Source organism: Lissotriton helveticus, chromosome 1_2 (genome assembly GCF_964261635.1).
Source record: "Lissotriton helveticus chromosome 1_2, aLisHel1.1, whole genome shotgun sequence".
In the NCBI taxonomy this organism is placed as follows: domain Eukaryota; kingdom Metazoa; phylum Chordata; class Amphibia; order Caudata; family Salamandridae; genus Lissotriton; species Lissotriton helveticus.
In genome coordinates, this window is record NC_136058.1 from 428,878,987 (window position 1) to 428,902,938 (window position 23,952).

Genomic DNA, 23,952 nt, shown 5'->3' on the forward strand with positions numbered 1-23,952 from the left:
GCCAAGACCAATTTGCCGTGAGTTGGCTCGATAGACAGTACACATTCACAAACCTGCCTCAGGGATATGTACACAGCCCCACATTGTGTCATGGATTGATAGCCAGAGATCTGGCCAACTTCTCGGGAGGAGACAGCCGCCTTGCACATTATATTGATGACATCATGATAACTGGAGACACCAAAGGACAGGTCTCAGGAACACTAGAGAGGTTAATTGAATACCTACAACAAAGAGGGTGGGCTATTAACCTCACAAAGGTCCAAGGTCCCACATTCTTGGGTGCTATTTGGTCAGGACCAGTTAAAATGAATACCACAACAAGTGATTGATATAGTACAGCAGCTAAGGGTTCCTACAACAAAGGCAGAAGCACAACGGCTCATTGGCTTGATGGGGTTTTGGAGGCAGAATATCCCTCATCTAGGATTAATACTGAAGGCATTATATCAAGTGACTAGGAAGAAACATGTCTTTCAATGGGGGCCTGAACAACAAGAGGCCTTTGAAGGGGTGAATTATGCATTACAGAATTATTTTGCACTAGGTCCAATCACAGAAGGAGACCCATTTGAACTAGAGGTGATAATACAGGATGATGTAGTGATGTGGAGCCTAAGGCAAAGACAGGGAAGAAAGAAAGTGCCACAAGGATTCTGGTCAAAGAAATTAACACCATCAATGAGCAAGTATACCCCATTAGAGAAAGAATTAGCAGGAGAATACTGGGCGCTGGTGGAAACAGAGCGCATAACTGGTGACCGGCCAGCTATCCTAAGAACGAGAGTCCCTCTGCTAGGCTGGATAAAGGAAGGAGGGATTGGGGCCAAAGTAGGTAGAGCACAGGAGTCTACCATTGTAAAGTGGAAATGGGATCTGCAGCAGAGAGCAAAACCTGGGCCAGCAGGAGGTTCAAAGTTACAAGAAGACATGCTGGGAGCAGTGGACTTACAGGCAATAGCCCCCCCATCAGACGTTATTGAAATGGAACCTTCGCCGTTCAAAACAGCCCCACCCTTTGAACAGCTTACTGAAGAAGAACAACCAAATGCATGGTTTACAGATGGAACCGCTCAATGTCATCAAGGCAAAGACAATGGCAGGCAGTTGCATTCCAGGCAGCCACAGAAACACTGTTGTTGCGAGGAGGAGATAATGGATCAAGCCAGCTTGCTGAACTGCAGGGGGTAGCAGCAGTAATTGAACAAGCCCCCATTGGAGAGAAAACATTTGTGTACACTGACAGTTGGGTCACTTATCAAGGACTAATAAGTTGCGCTCCAACTTGGCACAAAGACGGATGGAAGATTAAGGGCACTCCTATCTGGGGTGGTGAGCAGCTTTGGGAAGAGATGTGGAATAAAGGGCAGAAGTGTCAGATATATGTGGGCCACGTGGATGCTCATTGTTCATCAGACACCTCCCTTGCATCTCTATTCAACAATACTGCAGATAAAATGACCAAAACAAGAACTGTGGTCATCAATGAAGAAGCAGAAGTGGCCTTGGCAAACTGAGTGACTGTAGCGATCACCCACCTGAGAACAATTAAACAGGCTATTCACCTCAACAGGTATAAACCAGCTCCCGGGCTTAGATTAAGAAAAGGCCTGAGGGACTACTGTTCCCAGCAGGCAGTGGGGCGAGGTCGAGGGAGACAGAGGGCAGGCCATTTATAAGTACCTCCTCCGCCTGAGGCAGGTGCTTGACAATTGTTTTGGATTGTGAGTCAAGATGGCGGATGGTGATCCCCGCCGGATTCAAGTGTGAAGTCTTTTCAGCGTCATTCCTGAATCGGCTGAGGACTGTTTTTCATCCCATTTGCAGTGCCCGCTCTTCGGATTTCCCCGAAGAGAGTTATTGGCGGTACATATAACTACGGGAAGAAGCCAGTGTGCCTCCTTCCTGTGTCGTCCATTCCTTGTTTTATGTGTACCAGAGCCGCTTTTCTCGCAAAGGAAACGCCAGAGCATTTTCCTTGCTACCGCGGCTCACGTTTCATTCATTTCTACCTTACCCTGCTCATACAGAGGACACACCGTAGCGTGTTTTCTCGCAGCTCTGCAACATTTGGCTGTACTTGTTCGTTTGTTCTTTTGCCTGCCCCTGACTTCCTAATTATTAAAGAGTACTGTAACTGGCACTCCTACATGGTCAAGTATGTTGCTTCCGCAAGTTAATGTACACTCTAAGACGATAACGGAAGAAACAACCTCACCATTATCTGTGACAAGTATTTCAAATTGTTTGGCGGTTCCGGTGACTGTGGGAGAGGGCTGATCCTCGGTTGTTAGCAAGATCCGAAAACCCTAGTGTGGGACTAAATCATTATCCACAGCAGGTCCTCCACCTTCCACCAGCGGCCTCTCCACTGGTATTGGTTTTGGCAAACGTACCAATCTTGAGGGAGAACCAGCCTGAATCCACAATTCAATTAATGGATAAATGCCGCCCTGACAGACCTGGAAGCATCTGACTGACTACCCCCAGGCGGCCCTGACCCTGACAAGGGAGTGGATATCCCAGGTCAAAAAGGAAGATCGTCCTGGAGTCATTCAGACGTCATCTGATGACCTCAGCCGGGCTATTCCTGCAATTATCTGGGGAAATCATCCAAAGCCATCCTGAAGTATGCCTATAGGGATACATATTTAAATGAGATGACTCTATGGAGTCATCACAACAACTACTCCAGGAAGGTGTCCTGATTACTTCAATTGAAAATGCGTGATGATCTTGTTTTACTTCTGGAATACTAATTGACAACTTCAGGATGAGTGTGAAGTATTCCTGGATGATTTCAGGACAACATCAGGATTACTGTGGATAACTCCAGGATGGTGTCCCGATTACATCAATTAAAAATGTGTGATGATCTTGTACTACTTAACAAATATTAAGTGACAATTTCAGGATGAGTGTGAATTACTTCAGGATGACTTCAAGAAAATGTCACGGTTATTGTGGATGACTCCAGTGTGATTTAATGACAACTTCAAAATGAGTGTGTATTAATTTTAGATAACTTGTGGACTACTGCAGGATGAAGGGAATTTCCAATGAATATACACAAGGGGAGTGGGGGAAGCACCCTATGATCCATTCCATAATCAATTCATAACAACGAAGAGTACCCAGTGGAATCATTTAGAAGTAACCCCCATTCGTTACAACCAAGAGTATCCACTGAGCGGGCACTCTAGGTTATTACAAATGATGATTACTTCTGAATGATTCTATGAAATGCTCTGCATGCTTGTGGATCATTCCTCAATGTTTAAATAGTGCGGTATGGTTGGGTGATTTCTTGACGACCGTGACGTGAGCACATTCTCCGAATGCCATTTTTCTCAACCAGTATTCCTCGGGTATAATTTAAAAACACAAATGTGAAATTAATATATTGGAGAAACACAGCGTCCCTGTAAAAAATAAAATGGTTTGGATTTAAAACATTTTCCTTCTTTACACAAGGTTGCGACGATATAAAATTAATTTGTGAAGAAAGTAAGTATGTCAGTTTGCATTGAGTAGCAGCCTTGCAACTTTTGACATTTTCCCATTGTGTTTTGTTTTCATTTGAGGTAAAGTGCATTACCCTAAGTTTTGATAGGTTGACCTGTAGCAATACACAGAACAAAGAATTCGTTCAAATACAATTGATCTGAAATTACTTGCATTTGTTAGCTTTTATTTACCCAAAACACGTCCTTGGCCTCAAAGAGGAATTGGACCCTGTACAAGATAACATTCAAAAGTAAGCAAAAAGAATTTTATAAATTCAACAAAACAAGCAACTCTGTTGTGTTCCCAGATTTCGAGTAGTTTGTCCTCTTTTGCAATTGCAGATAATTGTGGAAAGAGTCCCCCTTATTGTTTGGTTGTTGAGAGGTAGGCAGCTTGCAGGGAGATTCCATAGCATTCTAAAAAGATAACAAAAACATAGATAAGTACCCTTGCTTCAACAAAGTTACGTTAGGTTTTCTTTTAGCCCGGCAGCCTTCATAAATCACTGGATCCCCCTTCAGCATTAAGGGTGCCTTATGAGATGTTTTCAGCTTACCTTATGGAGCTTGTGTCAAAGGTGCACATGTGAAATCAGGCCACTTATCAGATTGAAGGCGAAGAAAGAAAATCTCCCTTTCTGGACTGTAAGAGTGCAGGAGCAAGTTTGATTCAGAAGAGCAATTCAAAGGTTTTAGAATGTTGTTAGAAAAAAACTTGTTTTTCTCAAAAGACGAGGGAATCTGAGGTTTCGATCTCTGACCGCAAACATTGACCCCATAGTTTGACAGCATAGTGTCTTTAAACACTGCCCATCTAACATATAGGATAATTACAGATGTATAAAAGTTTAAGGCAGCCGGTGTGTTTTCCCAGTTACCACAAGTTATCACAATATGTCACCTGTGCAAACGTGAATTAGACTATCTTGGGTTCAACATATGCTGGCTTTTAGATGGAAGGAGTTCCATTGAGCTATGCTTGCAGCATGCCTGCCTGGGGGAAAATGTTAAGAGACTGCCCTGGTGACCAGTACATAATGGCCTACAAGCAATGTTAGGAGCAGGGATGCAGATAAAAGTCAGACGTAAAGCTGGAAGCACTGTGCTCTCAGTGATGGCACTAAGTTTTCTTGTTTAAGACCTGGATTGCTTTCTTATTTGGAAAGAAATGACTGAAGGAGTGAAAAAGCTATACAAAACAGCAATAAAGAAACAATTCTTCTATAACATTACTTGCTATGGGACCACTTAAGCCTAAAGGTTTTATCACTCAAAACAAATGTTTAATGTACATTACTGTTTTTACACAAACAATTTGCAGCTTTGACCTGAACGTGCGTTTCCAGAAAGGAAAGTAGGTTATTTGGAGTATCTTACCAAATCAAGCATCAATTTTCAGTCGATCCTTGTCCAAAGCTCTCCTCAGCATACAATCATTTCAAAATTAATAGGGGCCCGTAGAACCTCCACCAGTTGCTGCATATCATTCTGCAGATCAAAATACAAAACATTATTATACATGCCATCATAAATAGATGCTTTAAAAAAATAAACGTTTTAGTTTCTGGATGGATATTCGACATTTACAAGCCTTATGTATAACATTGATCTGAAACGGGTGCATTAGTACCAGCAATACACAGTAGCCAGGTCAAAAATGTACTCCAATACCAGATTTTCCTTTTTCCAGGAATGTTTGTCAAAGGACACAGTTCAGCCTGCAAATGTTAAATCGCCCACTGGTTTCTACACATAGTTCAACTGTCCTACAGTGCAGTAATTATTATTATTTTATTTTTTTAAAGGTACATCATTTGGTGAACAGAAACCTATTTCTGAGCTATGGAGGAGAGGATAAAAAAAGAAAAATGCCAGATAATTAAATACTTTGGGTCATGTGGTCATGAAATTGTTGCTACTTACTGTGCTTTAAAAGATAAGTTTCACTTACCTTTTTAGCAACAATTCTTAGCTTCAAAAGTTCTTTATTTAACTTGTATTAATACCAGTTCCTCATGTAGACCAGTAGCAGGGTAATCCGACGAATAGCAGTAATTTCCAGAAATAATAGACATGAAGTTATAAATGATTTATTTATGTAAAAAAAGTATTTGGTACATAGGCAACATACCTTTGGAAATTCAACTTCTTAAGCATTCACTGTGACAGAATGTGTAGTTAAGTTTCAAAACTTTTCAAATGAAATGATTCCCCACTGTGTTGCATGCAGGAAATAAATATAATACAAACACACACACAATGTTAAAGGAAATCATATGTTTCGCCCACCTACACCCACACCATATGATGGCATATTGACTGCTGAATATAATATATTTATTACACAGTCGCCACTGTTAGTTAATGTTAGGCCAGAGTTTCCATAGGAAAGGCATTCTTTCCCTTTTTAATACCTTTGGTACTGTTTCACTTTTGCTTTGTCATTGAAAGTTATGCATCGATCCTTCAAGTGGAGGACAAGAAAATCAAACATTGGCAAAGTTAGTGGGGTAAAGGCGAGTGGAGTGGTGTGGAGTTTCATTAAGTGGAGTAGAGTGGAAGGAAGAATATTAATCACCGGAGTCATCTGACATTTTTATTAATGCTTGAAAATTGATGGGACAAGGAAGGTGGCTTCTGGTGTCTTTAAAACAATAAACATGGCACCCCCACCCCAAGCCAGCACCAGGTGCGGTGGCACCGATCGCACTGCCCTAGAGCCAGCCCTGATCCTGGTTACCATGCAGTTCTAACGCCGGCAGCTTTGGCCGTAACGCCACATCCATCTTTCCGGAATCACAATGAAAAAACAGTCCCTGCAGCAGACAAAAAATAAACTTGTGTAATAAATGAAACCAACCTAAAGCAAGAAAACTTTCATTTTAGCATTCGTTTTCATTTTGACAGTGCATTTTACAACACATCAGCTTTTTAACATCAGGGCTCTTTAAAGAACCCGCTTCAAGGACACTGAGCTACAAGCATCACATTTTCGGGACGAGCAATATTTATACCAGTACATTTCAGAAAGCCGAGCTAGCCTTTGCTTTAAAACAAACCAATCAACAGCTTTTCTTTATTACGGACTGTAGTGTCCTGCCAGGACACAGTCTAGTTGTCTGTAAGTGTAACCCTACACTGAACACCCACCCACCACAGACGTCACTGGGTCAGGTGACTCTGTTAATAAAAGAACCCGAGCGCACGTGCTCAGGGCCAGAGTTCCACTCCCCAACTGGTGTCCTGTGTCGTCCTTTACTTCACCATGTGGGCCTAGGGCCCCATCACGACATTGGCGACGAGGCGGTAACGCTAGCCACGCGTGCCGCGGCTGAAGAACTCCGAGGGGAAAAGGAAAGGGGAGCTGCCAGCAGTGAAGGCACACCCCCCTACAGAAAGAGCTAGCCGCCGAGAGGCCCACAGGGCGTGCCACGAGCCCCGAGCCTGGGGGAAAAGGAGGAGGTGACCGGGAGCCCACCCCACACCTCTCCAGCCTGCGGAATGCCGCCCTGCCGTGGCGGTGCCCCCAAGAGAATAAGCGGACCGGCCAGAGCCCACCTGTACCGGCCGCAAGGTAGATGGTGACAACGCGGATCGACCGGAGCCCACCCGCGTCGACCGCGATGAAGTGAGAGGAGGCTCGTAGGCCGGAGGTGAGCCTGGGCGATATAAACTGCCTGGGGGGCCGCGCAAGCCTGAAACGACCCCCCCTTGGGACTGTGATCGTAAGCGGAGCGCACCCGCAAAGCACACAACGGTAGCAATGGCAGTTGCCAGCTAGCGCCGCCAGCTACACACATAAAGCGGAGCCCACCCGCTGTGGACATTAACTATTGGCCCATTAATTAAACGAAGGCCAGCGGAGCCCGCCTGCAGCACCTCCTACCTTTCCCCCGCAGCGCAGCATGTGTGGAGCGCGGCTGCCGCTGCGAGGGTGAGAGCGTGAAAGAGAAGCCAAGCAGAGCCCACCCGCCACCTGTACTAACTGTGCCCCCAAACAGTGCGAGTGGTGCCAGACATTGCCCCAGCAACAAAGCAGGACCAACGGAGCCCACCCGCGGCCTGCAGCCACCCCTGCCGCGCAGCGTGTGACTAAGGTTGCTGCGGCGGTGGGGTAAATGAGCTCGGACACTGTGAGAGGCTGGAGGGGCCGCGCGAGCCTGCAGTGACCTCACCAAATGACTGTTCGTGAAAGCGGAGCCCACCCGCGCCAAAGGGTGCCATAACTGCGGCAAGCGAAGAATGTGGCCCGCTGCCGCTAGAAGAGGCATTTGACCCCTCCCCCCTGCGCAGCCTGAGAAGCACGGGGGCTAGCTGTGAGGAGCAAGGTGGCGAGAGACTGCACGCGACTAGCGCCACCCCGGGACACGCCGCTGAGCACAGACCGCCGGAAGAAACGCGGGTCCGCGCATAGTCAGAAGAGACTGCATGCGACCTGCGGTGGAGCGGCACCAGCAACCCCTGCCCCCTCCCGACACAGCCCAGCTAGTGAAAAGGCCTCCCACGAGGCGCGGCAAGGGGCGGAGTGCACCGAGGAATGGCGTGCACCCAGCAACGGCCAAAAGGAGAAGACAGCCAAGAAAACTCGCGGCGGCAGGCTGAGCAATCAGGGCTGGTGGTGGAGTCCTGCCAGTGAGCCTCTCACAGAGCAGAGCAAGGAAATCACCACGAGACACGCAGCATACAAGAAGCTGCCAGTCACACGTTTTCCCCATCAACCCCACACTGCCATCCGGTGGTCGTTTCGAGCAACTGCACCCCTACAAGGAACAAACAAGCTTTGCACCGGCCACAATATGCAGTGAGAGGAGCTGGAGCACGGATGACACCCCTCCCCGTGCGTGACTCACCAGCGTTGCGAGGAGCCCTCCAGTAGTGCACCACAAGCATCACGTGTCCCTCTACCTGCAGCCCCAAACGAGCCTGAAGCTCCTGGACACTGGCACAGCAGGGTGGCCGCGGTACCCCCTACACCCACGCAGCATGCAGCTCAGCACCGGCAGCTCCACAAGCCGAAGGACTCCCGGCGAGGAAAGAAACAGCTGCACTGCCACCTAGTGGCAATCCAGCACCATTGCACTCACACACACATGAAAGAAACAAGCAGTGCTCAAACCAAGCACCACAGAAGCAAGTGGATAAGCCATATCCACGTCTGCCAGTGGTGCTGCCGCCACCAACAGAAATCAGAAGGGCTCAACACAAAGGAACAAGCCGTGGGCCAACCAATTACAGAACCTAACCCAAGACAAGCCCACAGCAATGCAAGCCGAGGACGGCAACCACCACGGTCACTGCGACATGACTGACTGCAGCGCAAGGCCACCACAGGAACACACCAGAACACAGAGCAGGAACGCGCAAGGAGTGCAAGAACTACACACCCGCACGACAGGACCGCGCAGCACTGCGCCGGAACGTGCCAGGAGCGCCAGAGTGACGCTGCACAGCGACACGCCAACGCCACAGGACAGAGCACAAAAGTCCCCAAGAGAGACAGCGACGTCTCGCAGCAACCAGAGCGCCATCGTCAGCACGCATTGCGGCATGCACCAGAGTTGCACCAGGAGCGGTGACGCAACCCTCCTCCGCGCAGACAAAGCGCGCCAACGCCAAAACACCAGGAGGGTGAATAGCGACCACAAAGTAAATAGCACAGCATGACAACTCATGCCCAAGATGAAAGCCGACCACCCAGTCTGGTCACCAAGGAAAGAAAAGCAACAACAGAGAAGATCGCGACAAACGGTCCAGTCAGAGAAGAGAAGAACACCATGCCGAAGAGCTATGCCCAGACCAGAAAGAAACAGGTGGAGTGCACGCCGCCTGGAGAAGACTGGTCGGGAAGGCCAACGACAGCAAGAGGACCAGACCATGTCGCAGGAAGGAACATGGAAAGCAAGGGCGCGACGCCATAAAGAAAAGGAAGGAGGAACAGTAGAGCCAAAGGAACCCGACGAGACAGGAGGGCCACGATGGAATTGACCAAAGAAGGGTATCCTGATTGAAGGCAACAGAAGTGATCAAGTAACAGGAAGATACGACGACAGGTCTAGTCAACAAGCCTGGGGAAGACAGTGTCCTACCACATGGACAAGACCAAGGCGACGACATGTAGAGGGCCGCTACATGGAGAAGCCTGGTTAGCATGAGTAAGCAAGAAAGAAGACCAGACCGCGTCGAGGAAGAGAACGTAGAGGAAGAAAGGAGCATCGCAACAGTCAGCACACAGGAACATCGGTGCTGTCCACAGGAACATCGCAACATCCGTGTGGATCCCAGTAATCCCTACAACCTGCATTCGAGGAGACCAACCACTGAAGAACCGTATGGGTGCCCCGTGAACCTGAAGCCTGCCAAAGCAGAGCATACCCGAGCACTAGACAATCCACCCTTGTGGACTACACAAGACTCGACTGTGGCCATGTCCGAAGATCCGCAGCGACCCGCACAGCCCACGCGATCATGTGGCAGTCCAGGGGACAAGGGCCTCGGCCGCATGTCCTGTGAGAGAGGAATCAATATGGGAGAGGTGCAGCAGCGGCAGCTCCACGACAGGCAACAGGAAGTATGAAGGCCCCAGGTAAACACCTGGCACCGAGAAACGGTCTGGTGAAGACACTGAACCCATGTCCTAACAGCAAGACCATCCTGGCGGATGACATCAACACCCCCGAGGACATCATGAGAGACTTGGCTGTGAGTCCGTTGGCAGTTCCTCAGCGACGCCTTTGCGCGGCTCATGCGAAGCCCCGCACGGTCCACCCGGTCCCATCGAGTCCAGCAAGTGGGTCCTCCCAGCGTCTCTAGTGAAAGAAGAGTCCAAGCAGGAGAGGCCAGTCTTCGAGGCTCCAGTGAGAGAGGAGTCCGGCAAGAAAGGCAAGTCGGAAGTTACCTGGCCGGACGGAGGTGTAAAGGCATCAAGATCAGCAAATCCATAGAAAGATCTCTCGTGCCATAGTCGTCTCCAACAACCAACAAGCGTTGTCATCCACTGGACTAGGAACACCCGCGAGACCCCTCAAGGGTCAATCCCATTCTGCTCCAGGTACCCCAAGTGTTGAATAATGTACATAAGTGCAGCAAGACAAGGATGATCGGAAGTACACCGCTGAGGTGAAGCTCATCTGACTGACTTTGTAATCCAGGAACTGTTTTCAACGTTCCCCCAGCCGATCGTCTGAAGAAAACCTGTTGGGGCTGTAAAATGTTATTATTCTGTTTTCTTGCAGGTTGGACATTTTGTTTTCTTTTCCTTGAACTTTGGGAGGAATGTAGTGTCCTGCCAGGACACAGTCTAGTTGTCTGTAAGTGTAACCCTACACTGAACACCCACCCACCACAGACGTCACTGGGTCAGGTGACTCTGTTAATAAAAGAACCCGAGCGCACGTGCTCAGGGCCAGAGTTCCACTCCCCAACTGGTGTCCTGTGTCGTCCTTTACTTCACCATGTGGGCCTAGGGCCCCATCACCACTCGGACATTTCACTTACTGATACGAACCTCCAAACTGCGAGAGAAAAATGCCCGATACCTGCTCCCATCAACCCGATGCTGAAGAATTCCATCCCTGCGGCCAGGAAAGTTTTGAAAGTGATAAAACAAACATGCAAAGCTGGGGGAATCGCCATAGTCTGCTTCTTCAAAGGCCACAACGACTTCCATCGGCTCTTGGAAAAGGCACAGTAAAGTGACGTCATTTCCGGCCACACCGGATCTACGTGTAGCTTAAAATCTGTTAAGATTCTATAGTTTACTACAGAGCGAACTCTGCACGTGATTTAAGTTCCTTTCATAAACCCCTGAAATACAATTGTGCAGAAGTCTGTTAAAGCAGGAGGAAACCCCTGTTTAACCCCTTGCCCAGCACAGGCCCGGCCGCCGCGCCTGTGCTGCAGTGATTTCGCGCCTGCGCGTCGTGTTCTATTGAGCTGACGGGGCCGTGACAAAACCATTCTGTCACAAGCACAGTGCCACCGTGGCTCGTGATGGAGTGGTTCCGTCACGAGCATGGCGGCGCCGCGCGGCCCCTCCACCCCCTAGCGCCGCGGCGGAATTACCGACGCGGCCAAGGGGTTAAAAACGCGTGAGGAAAATGCACTGTGTTATCTTTAACCCCTGCCATGCTCATGACGAGCTGAGCTTGTCATGAGCCACGGCGCTCCGGTGCTCATGACGAGCTCAGCTCTTCATGGCCCGTGGAAAGCTCAGGTGTGGGGAGAATTCCCCTGCTGTGCTGAACATTCCACGGGAGCCAATGCACCTGTGACAAGCTTAGCTCGTCATGAGTACAGGAGCGCCGTGCCTCATAACGAGCTGAGCTCGTCATGAGCATGTGAGTGCTGTGCGTGCCCCCTCAGCGCAGCGGGGGAATAACCCCAGCAGCGAAGGGGTTAACCACCCCCTTCCATTCTGTGATGAAGTCCAGAAGGAGGCAGGTGCCGCTGACCCCTGTTTGAAGATCTCCTCGGCGTTCACTCCTCTTTAATCAATACCCGCTGTGCTGCATGAATAGGTCGAGGCAGTGCAGCGAGGAAACGCCTAAAAGCGATTGACTTCTATTCAGACTGCGCTGTAAAAAGAGAGGGTCTTGTGAACCGGCACAAGATTTAACGCAACCAAAGTTGGAGTGTTGGCGCCAGCTCAATATTCTGTGATTAATAGGAAATCACCTGAAAAGAAATCGGACCTTGTGTAAAGTTGTTCTATCCTAAGTCTGTAAATGGGTTGTGACCATTTTGTGCACAATTCAAATAGTCCCCTTTACGAATATGCGCATTTATTGCCTTCTGTGCTTCGCGGATGAACAGATGGACGTTTAACAGTTGAGGCTTAATAATTTGCTTCCAGCTACTAATGGTTTAGTATTTACCACCTGAAAAGTAGGACTACATGCTCCACAAAGCAACCATATCAGACCTATTAGCGTGTGAGATCACCATTAGTACTTCTTTTGGTTTTAAAGTAGGTCTGATCAGAGTTTCTGAATTCCACTATTTCTTATTGCCTTTTAAGTCTGTGCCACAAGTGACAGCTTTTACCTGCAGGCAATGAGGAATTTTCTTCCATTACCCATTACTGTTTTTAAATTCTATTTGTCGTCTGTGTCACAGAGCCAGGTATTCCAACCTGCTCATTATGCTACATTTATACATGGTCTCCAGTTTCACTCTTCCTAAGTGAGTTATGGTTATCCAAGGCAATGGCACTGTTAACGTTTACCTGAGCCTCAAAGGGTCCATCGGTTGATATGTCGCAATATGTCGCAAAATCCAAACTGATTTCAAACAATGAAACATTCTAGAATGTCTATTATTCGTGGCTATCGCAATACAGAACGGCCTAAAAATAACGTTTTTCTCATTTACTCTCAAACATCCATTTAATGAGTAAGAAGCAAGGAGAGAGATGTAAGAGCCTAAAGAAGACAAAGGCCAAGAAAGAGGGTGTGGGGCAATAAAAGGGGATTCATATGGTTGAAATTGGAGGGGATGTGAAGGGAGGGATGAGAGAGTTTACAGAGGGAAAAAATGAAAACGATAAGTGAGAGAAGCAAGAAGAAGATGTAGAGTAAGTGGGCAGGAGAAGAGCAATAGGAGAAAGCAGAAGGAAGAAGGAGTAAGAGAAAGGATGAGGAGACCGTAGAGATAAAGAACGGAAAATGGCTTGAGAGAAAAGATTAGAGAGCAGAGTAGGCGGACTAGGATAGCAAGGACTAGGAAAGAAGAGATTGACAGAGCAAAGAGAATGGGATGTATGACGTTACAACGCACACTTTTACAACGCCTACCTTTACAATGCATTTTTTACAACGCAACATCCATTACAACGCATTCCATTACAGCGCATGCATTTACAACGAATATTTAAAAACTACCTTTACAACGCTACAAATGGGGGTGGGGTCGCACACTACTCACACACCGGCGGTGTCGCCCCTAAGGACTCTGGTCAATGTAGTAAAGTGTTCGCGATGCATCATCTTTCGATCTTCTGCTATCTTCGCTGTCTTCGCCATCCCTGGACACGTGTTTCGGGGTATTACCCCTCATCAGCAGGGATAGGCCGTGTACTGGGGTTGCCGATGGCTGCCAATATCTGCCAGGTATAGTACCACTCAGGCGCGTAGGTGCGGGATCCCAGGCTCGTCAGCCCACTGCTCACGGGAGCTTTAAAGTTACAAATGGGGTGGGGTCGCACACTACTCACACACCGGCGGTGTCGCCCCTAAGGACTCTGGTCAATGTAGTAAAGTGTTCGCGATGCATCATCTTTCGATCTTCTGCTATCTTCGCTGTCTTCGCCATCCCTGGACACGTGTTTCGGGGTATTACCCCTCATCAGCAGGGATAGGCCGTGTACTGGGGTTGCCGATGGCTGCCAATATCTGCCAGGTATAGTACCACTCAGGCGCGTAGGTGCGGGATCCCAGGCTCGTCAGCCCACTGCTCACGGGAGCTTTAAAGTTACAAATGGGGGTGGGGTCGCACACTACTCACACACTGGCGGTGTCGCCCCTAAGGACTCTGGTCAATGTAGTAAAGTGTTCGCGATGCATCATCTTTCGATCTACTGCTATCTTCGCTGTCTTCGCCATCCCTGGACACGTGTTTCAGGGTATCACCCCTCGTCAGCAGGGATAGGCCGTGTACTGGGGTTGCCGATGGCTGCCAATATCTGCCAGGTATAGTATCACTCAGGCGCGTAGGTGCGGGATCCCAGGCTCGTCAGCCCACTGCTCACGGGAGCTTTAAAGTTACAAATGGGGGTGGGGTCGCACACTACTCACACACCGGCGGTGTCGCCCCTAAGGGCTCTGGTCAATGTAGTAAAGTGTTCGCGATGCATCATCTTTCGATCTTCTGCTATCTTCGCTGTCTTCGCCATCCCTGGACACGTGTTTCGGGGTATTACCCCTCATCAGCAGGGATAGGCCGTGTACTGGGGTTGCCGATGGCTGCCAATATCTGCCAGGTATAGTACCACTCAGGCGCGTAGGTGCGGGATCCCAGGCTCGTCAGCCCACTGCTCACGGGAGCTTTAAAGTTACAAATGGGGGTGGGGTCGCACACTACTCACACACCGGCGCTGTCGCCCCTAAGGACTCTGGTCAATGTAGTAAAGTGTTCGCGATGCATCATCTTTCGATCTTCTGCTATCTTCGCTGTCTTCGCCATCCCTGGACACGTGTTTCGGGGTATTACCCCTCATCAGCAGGGATAGGCCGTGTACTGGGGTTGCCGATGGCTGCCAATATCTGCCAGGTATAGTACCACTCAGGCGCGTAGGTGCGGGATCCCAGGCTCGTCAGCCCACTGCTCACGGGAGCTTTAAAGTTACAAATGGGGGTGGGGTCGCACACTACTCACACACTGGCGGTGTCGCCCCTAAGGACTCTGGTCAATGTAGTAAAGTGTTCGCGATGCATCATCTTTCGATCTTCTGCTATCTTCGCTGTCTTCGCCATCCCTGGACACGTGTTTCGGGGTATTACCCCTCATCAGCAGGGATAATACCCCGAAACACGTGTCCAGGGATGGCGAAGACAGCGGAACTTTACTACATTGACCAGAGTCCTTAGGGGCGACACCGCTGGTGTGTGAGTAGTGTGCGACCCCACCCCCATTTGAAACTTTAAAGCTCCCTTGAGCAGCGGGCTGACGAGCCTGGGATCCCGCACCTACGCGCCTGAGTGGTACTATACTATACCTGGCAGATATTGGCAGCCATCGGCAACCCCAGTACACGGCCTATTCCTGCTGATGAGGGGTAATACCCCGAAACACGTGTCCAGGGATGGCGAAGACAGTGAAGATAGCAGAAGATCGAAAGATGATGCATCGCGAACACTTTACTACATTGACCAGAGTCATTATGGGCGACACCGCCGGTGTGTGAGTAGTGTGCGACCCCACCCCCATTTGAAACTTTAAAGCTCCCTTGAGCAGCGGGCTGACGAGCCTGGGATCCCGCACCTACACGCCTGAGTGGTACAATACCTGGCAGATATTGGCAGCCATCGGCAACCCCAGTACACGGCCTATCCCTGCTGATGAGGGGTAATACCCCGAAACACGTGTCCAGGGATGGCGAAGACAGCGAAGATAGCAGTAGATCGAAAGATGATGCATCGCGAACACTTTACTACATTGACCAGAGTCCTTAGGGGCGACACCGCCGGTGTGTGAGTAGTGTGCGACCCCACCCCCATTTGAAACTTTAAAGCTCCCTTGAGCAGCGGGCTGACGAGCCTGGGATCCCGCACCTACGCGCCTGAGTGGTACTATACCTGGCAGATATTGGCAGCCATCGGCAACCCCAGTACACGGCCTATCCCTGCTGATGAGGGGTAATACCCCGAAACACGTGTCCAGGGATCGCGAAGACAGCGAAGATAGCAGAAGATCGAAAGATGATGCATCGCGAACACTTTACTACATTAACCAGAGTCCTTAGGGGCGACACCGCCGGTGTGTGAGTAGTGTGCGACCCCACCCCCATTTGTAACTTTAAAGCTCCCTTGAGCAGCGGGCTGACGAGCCTGGGATCCCGCACCTATGCGCCCGAGTGGTACTATACCTGGCAGATATTGGCAGCCATCGGCAACCCCAGTACACGGCCTATCCCTGCTGATGAGGGGTAATACCCCGAAACACGTGTCCAGGGATGGCGAAGACAGTGAAGATAGCAGAAGATCGAAAGATGATGCATCGCGAACACTTTACTACATTGACCAGAGTCCTTAGGGGCGACAGCGCCGGTGTGTGAGTAGTGTGCGACCCCACCCCCATTTGAAACTTTAAAGCTCCCTTGAGCAGCGGGCTGGCGAGCCTGGGATCCCGCACCTACGCGCCTGAGTGGTACTATACCTGGCAGATATTGGCAGCCATCGGCAACCCCAGTACACGGCCTATCCCTGCTGATGAGGGGTAATACCCCGAAACACGTGTCCAGGGATGGCGAAGACAGCGAAGATAGCAGAAGATCGAAAGATAATGCATCGCAAACACTTTACTACATTGACCAGAGTCCTTAGGGGCGACACCGCCGGTGTGTGAGTAGTGTGCGACCCCACCCCCATTTGAAACTTTAAAGCTCCCTTGAGCAGCGGGCTGACGAGCCTGGGATCCCGCACCTACGCGCCTGAGTGATACTATACCTTTCAGATATTGGCAGCCATCGACAACCTCAGTACACGGCCTATCCCTGCTGATGAGGGGTAATACCCCGAAACACGTGTCCAGGGATGGCGAAGACAGCGAAGATAGCAGAAGATCGAAAGATGATGCATCGCGAACACTTTACTACATTGACCAGAGTCCTTAGGGGCGACACCGCCGGTGTGTGAGTAGTGTGCGACCCCACCCCCATTTGAAACTTTAAAGCTCCCTTGAGCAGCGGGCTGATGAGCCTGGGATCCCGCACCTACGCGCCTGAGTGGTACTATACCTGGCAGATATTGGCAGCCATCGGCAACCCTAGTACACGGCCTATCCCTGCTGATGAGGGGTAATACCCCGAAACACGTGTCCAGGGATGGCGAAGACAGCGAAGATAGCAGAAGATCGAAAGATGATGCATCGCGAACACTTTACTACATTGACCAGAGTCCTTAGGGGCGACACCGCCGGTGTGTGAGTAGTGTGCGACCCCACCCCCATTTGAAACTTTAAAGCTCCCTTGAGCAGTGGGCTGACGAGCCTGGGATCCCGCACCTACGCGCCTGAGTGGTACTATACCTGGCAGATATTGGCAGCCATCGGCAACCCCAGTACACGGCCTATCCCTGCTGATGAGGGGTAATACCCCGAAACACGTGTCCAGGGATGGCGAAGACAGCGAAGATAGCAGAAGATCGAAAGATGATGCATCGCGAACACTTTACTACATTGACCAGAGTCCTTAGGGGCAACACCGCCGGTGTGTGAGTAGTGTGCGACCCCACCCCCATTTGTACCTTTACAACGCATTCCATTACTTCGCATACTACCTTTACAACGCATATCATTACAACGCATAACATTACATTGCATGTAAGGTAAGTATTGGATAGTGTAGGGGTAAAAATTACTATTCTAACTCCAGGGGGTGCAACAGTAGGGAAAGTGTTGGATAGTGTAGGGGTACTATGTGTTGTAAAGCTATGCACTGTAATGGTATGCGTTGTAATGACTGCGTTGTAATGACATGCATTGTAGTGGTGTGCGTTGTAGTGTCATGCGTTGTAATGGTTGCATTGTATATGCATGCGTTGTCATGGATGTTGCGTTGTAAAAGTTTTGTTGTAATGGTAGTGAGTTGTAAAAATTGCGTTGTAAAGGTTGTTTCCCAATAGAATGGTCAGAATCAGTGCTGCAAATAGTACAAATGTACTCTGGGATACCATTACTTTGGGTCAAGGTGGGGCAGTAGAAAGGGGTGGAGTCATGAAGGGCGGAGTCATGAAAAGCGGAGTCAGACTTTCAAATTATACATTTATGTTACTTTAAACTCTGCTGCAAAGAAATTGGCACCAAGGACAAACATGAGAGTAAATCTGTTTTGCTTACTAATTGGTCACAAACAGGCTGCACTTCAAAGCATCTGACAGGGTTTAGGCACCTGCTGCTGAAATCTTTGTGTGTGGTATCTTCACTTGCTGGAGAGATCCAGGTTTTGTCTAGTCACCATTTTGACTCCTCATAAAGTAGCATTGAGGATCACTGTGTCTGCTGCAAAGCACAACATGCAGCAGACAGATCACACATTTGTATTTTATGTGGATAGTTCAGTTCAATTGGTTACTGCTTTTGTCACCACAGAAATACTTGTGTTGCTTGCAGTTCATAAACTACAATATTTCTAATATAGCACAATGAGCTATACACCAACATCAAGGAGCAGTATGCAAACTGCAAGGCATAGACTTTGAAACGTATAGTTTTTCTTTAATCTTTTGGTTTTCCAAGGTTGCTAATGTTGCTTGAATAGGAAACACCTTGAAAAAACAAGAGGCGTTTGGCAAAAAAGGAACAGTTTGTTTAATTAAACAGTGCAACAGAAAAAACGGTCATAGACGTAGGGTTTGAAGACTGTCTCAACTTAAAATCGATCTGACATGGTTTTTATACTCTTCAATGAATGCCATAAAACAGTTCCGGTGATCCATGTTTGGAAAGGAATGTGAACCTCTGACTTTGGAGCCATAAATTAATGTATTCGATAAGGAATCCAGATGGCCTTTACCTTGCGTGGACATAATGCGGCGAGTGGGTAACACGTTCAAATGACTGGCTTGAATATTGCGTGAATTGTGTGTGCTGTGTCCTGATTGACTATGTGTTCCTAACTTCATGTGGCATTTGGCTTAATGGTGGTTCAGAAAACTGCGAACTTCTCCGGTCATGTGTGTTTTGTTGGGGCCAATCTCCCTGGATCCTTGTGGTGTCGCTGCGCCTATTTTTGTGATTAATGTGGGGTTTCCTGTTCGCGCATTTGTCTGCGGGCTACGTGCCACCCCACCTGTCACCTGTCAATCAGTGACCTCAGGCCTGGGTCTAAGAACCTTCCTAACTACGTATTTCAGAGTCGGGGTTGATGTGGGGTTAATAACAGGCAAATTTATAAATAAAGATGCAATTTAGTTTCTATACAGGAATGTATCGTTATTCACATTGACATCGACTTTCTCCATATTAACACTAAAAAGGGGTTCCTTTAGGCAGTAATAAAGTCCTGTTATTAAAACAATCCCAACATTTGTACAGTAAATGCATATTTCGTACATAAGAAAGTTGGGATAAATCAAAAACCTGCCTCCAAATTATATGTTTTCATAAGCACTTGTGAATTGCTAATCTGAGTGCCCTTGTTTCCTTCAATTGCATTGGCATCTAGGTTTTAGGCTCCAGATAGCCCGTAACCTAGATGAGATTTCAACAAAAAAGGGCTGATGGCCCCTTAAGTGAGCCCTTTGTGTTGTGCCTACCCTGATGTGCGTAATTAATATTAGATGTTGAACATTTTAAGATTTACATTTTTGTTCTTTCAATTATAATAAACAAGAATGATTTATAAGTAATAAAAAGCATTACAAACACTAATCTGTGACTTAATTAACACATGTTATCTTATGTACGTCAGTTGCTGATCATTGGATATTCCTGAAGTCATTGCGCAATAATAAGCAAATACTCCAGAAAACACCCAACCTGTCACACTTTAAAACAAAACAAACAAAAATGGCAAACATGCTCTTGAAATAAACAGTAAAACCTTTGGACCCCTCTTGAGGCGAAATAGCCGAGAGGTAGTTGTACTGCACGTTCATCTGTGATAATTGCTGAAAACGAGCACTTCTTAGACGGCGTGTTTTAATTACCTACCTTGTTTGCACTAGCATAATTATTGCATTTGACACAACGTGAGCCTGCACATAGTCGGTAACAGACGATTTTCTGGCTGAATACCGATCTATTCGCCTGTAAAGTCTCAGAAAACGGCGGACATCTTGGGTAGGGGCGTGAGCCTAACAGCGCTCTAGCCACCACTACTTAAGGAAACGGAAAATCTCCGCGATAGCGGACGCGAATAGTGGACGCACCTACATCAGCGCCGGAGTCACGCCTGAGTCAGCCCGTCTGCGCCCGTCCGCGCCTAGGACGCGCCCAGTGGCCATGACTCCTACTCCCCAGCTAAATTCACCGGTATGTGTCAGCAACCAGACAACTTGCGACACTACTGCTTCCCCTTATATACAATATAGTGCAGACCAGCTTTTAGCTTTAAGAACATTCAAACAACCAGGCTGTTGTCTTTTAGACTTAAACAGAAATCATAACATCTGTCACGGTTGTTCACTGGAAACGAATGGTGTTAGCATTAAACAGCTTGAGACCCAAACTAATGCTGCATGCGCTAATTCTAACTCTAAATTATTCACCTTTTTCAGTTTGAACTGTCGTTCTTTGCCCAGACATAAAACTGACATTTTTTATTTCTTGCTGGACGAAGCACCTGACGCATTGTTCATTACTGAAACATGGCTTCATGCAAGCTCTGGTCCGGATATGGCCACGGCTCTCCCAGACTCATATGCGATTATACGCCTTGACAGGATAAACAAAACCGGAGGAGGCATAGCAATTTTTTTTTAAATCTATACCTGTGAGTTTATAAACCTTCCATGTCCAGGGTGTGAAGGCGCCACCTTCAAAATTATACTCTCACCCAATTTTACCTTTTCCGGTGCACTTATTTACCGTCCACCGGGTGCTGCATCAAATTGGCTAAATAACATTTCATAGCTTTTAGGCCCTTTTATTACGAATACTACTAATTTTACAGTCATTGGTGATCTGAATCTTCATCTGGACAATGAGCACTGTACTAAGGCTACTGAACTTATTGATGACTTTATGTCCCTCAATTTAAGTCTCAAAAACTCGGGCCCTACTCATACTGCAGGTCATTTACTGGACCCAATCTTTTCAAATATTCATAATTTAAACACATTTCCAGCTCTACCTATTCCCTGTGTAAAAAAGGAGTTTGGGACAACCAGTAAACAAAGATCCTTAAGTGTTGCCCGGCGGTGTCGCCTCTTTAACCCACGAAATATTAATCAATGAAGAGGCAGGCGCTGGAGACTGGAAGGCAGGAAACAAGGTTTTATTCTCTCCGGAGGAGAACACATCAGTTCGGACAGCAAGTATCGTCACGAGGTGCTCTAGCCGCATCTCTGAGGCCTGGCCTCTTATACACAGGTTTATGATCTTTATTGCAGGTAACACATTCTTGCAATGCTTTGAAGTATGAAAGGACATCCTCGGAATCTCCCCTTCAGGCCCGTTCCCACACACATATACAGTTGAAGTCCCCACCCCGGTCACAACAGGTGATGATTATCGCGCAGCTGGACATTCCGCCGATTCACGGAATGTGTGGGGTTGATCGGATCTCATAGGGTGGGGGCTTTGATCAATTTGAGGGTCCTTTAATGGGGGAAGCTTCCTACTGTACGGGGGGGGCAATAAACAGTATCCGCAGAGCCAGGTGGCGGCCTGGGAATGAGGAAGACAAACGGGCACACAGGAAAAAGGGGGGTTTGTATCAAAGGACCTGGGATCATGAAAGGAATGAAGGGAAGTGTCGCGCTGGGAACAGGATGGGATTCCGAGGCAGAGCTGCGAGGAAGAGGGGTTTACGACCCAAGGCATGTGAGAGCGGGGGTTGTCAGCGTGCGGGGGGATGCCTGCGAGGTTGAGAGAGAGAGAGAGAGAGAGAGACGCGCTGGCTATCAGCGAGGGGCAGGGAGGCCATGGTGCTCAAAATGGCTGCCGCTTACGTGCACGAATGGGTTCAAGAAGAGCAAGATGGCGCCGATAATGTTGACGTTTGCAGCCTAACTTTTAACACCTGGTCAGACCATTTTCCTATCAAATTCTCTTTTCAAATGCCAACTTCCAATAACGCTCTTACGGCTCAACCCTCCATGGTGAGAAAATGGAAAAAACTCGATATTAATATTCTCAATACCCTGCTAGAAGACACAACTCCATGCACCAACTCAGGAGTACAAAATCTATCAGTTTCTATCCAATCATGGCTCTTAACAGCCATTGACTCTTGCCTCCCTAAGACCAAGCTAAAAGGCATAAACCAACGTCCACCCGCTCCGTGGTTCAATGATTCTCTAAAGCATGAAAAAACAAAATGTAAGAACGCTGAACGTCAATGGAGGAAGTCCTACTCCATTGAAGCTAAAAATGATTACAAAAATCAATTAACTCAATACCAAAAGTTGTGCAGCAGAGCAAAAGCTAATTTTGTTTGCACTAAAATCACTGCAGCCTTAAATCAAGCTAAAACGCTTTTTAAAACAGTTAAAGAGCTAGCCGGCTCAAATACCTCACCAATTCCTCCTGATTTAAATAAAACTCAATGCAATCAACTTGCCACATTCTTTGTCGACAAAGTTGATAAAATTTATCAGGACATCCAACTTAATCAGAACAATCATGAAGAAGATCATTATGACGGTAATGATCCTAACAGACTATGCACTGAAGAGACCATTTTTGCTACCCTTTTGGATAAAACTTCCACCCCCACACTGAGTGCTTGGCCAACACTCAATGTTGACACTGTCACCGAACTTCTAAGCACAATAAAATCTGGATCACCAAATGACCCTCTACCTTGCCCAATCTTAAAATTACTTAGTAGGAAAGCTTTATCCACCATTACAGATCTTTTAAATAACTCCTTGCAAGAAGAATGTGTTCCTCAGGAATGGAAGCATGCGATGATCCATCCCCTTCTAAAAAAAGCTGATGCTGACCCGAAGGTACCCGCAAACTTCCGACCAATATCTCTCCTACCCATTTTTGCCAAAATTCTAGAAAAGCATGTCCACCGTTGTCTTTCAAATTATATAATGACACATGATCTGTTACCTCCCCATCAATCCGGCTTCCGAGCAGGTTTTTCAACAGAAACCACCCTCCTAGGTGTAACAGAAAACATTTGTTCAATGATAGATAAGGGTGAAACAGTGGCACTGGTGCTGTTAGACCTCAGTGCCGCATTTGACACTGTTTCACATGCGGTACTAATAAAAACTCTTCGCTCAATAGGCATCTGTGGCCCTGCTCTAAATTGGATCACATCCTTACTCGAAAACAGAACATTTCAAATCTTCTCTAATTCTGTGTGCTCTGATATCCATACCTTTAAACATGGAGTCCCACAAGGCTCAATTTTAAGTCCACTACTTTTTAATTTATACATGAGCCCTCTTGCTAAAATAGCTAAGGAAACTGGACTGATAATGTTCTCCTATGCTGATGATTCTCAGCTTCTCTTTTCCCTTCCACCAACAGGCAATAATGATCCTTCTACTTTAAGAGCAGGACTTACGAAAATCGCTGGATGGATGAAAAAAAACTTCTTGAAATTAAACGGTGAAAAAACCGAACTTATAATCCTGGGAAAAAATAAAGAACTTTGGGGACCCCAACACTGGCCACCGGAAATGGGCTCTCCTCCAATTCCAACTAACCAGGCCCGTAACCTAGGCTTTGTTGTTGATGACACACTTAGTATGCACCAGCAGGCCATCAAAACATCAGCCACCTGCTTCGTCATCCTGAAGTGGCTAAAGAAAATCTGATGGATGCTACCGGATCATACTAAAAGAACTGTCATTAACGCCCTAATAACATCAAGATTAGACTACGCCAATGTGTTATACTTAGGATCCAACAAGATCACAGTCCGCAAACTACAAACTGTGCAGAATGCAGCTGCAAGACTGTTAGGTAAAATTCCTATCCATGCACCCACTACCAAACTCATACGTGAATTGCACTGGTTAAAAATTGAGAACAGAATCAAATTCAAATCATTATGCTTCATGCATAAAATCTCAACAAATAAAGCTCCAAAATACCTACGAAGTCTGGT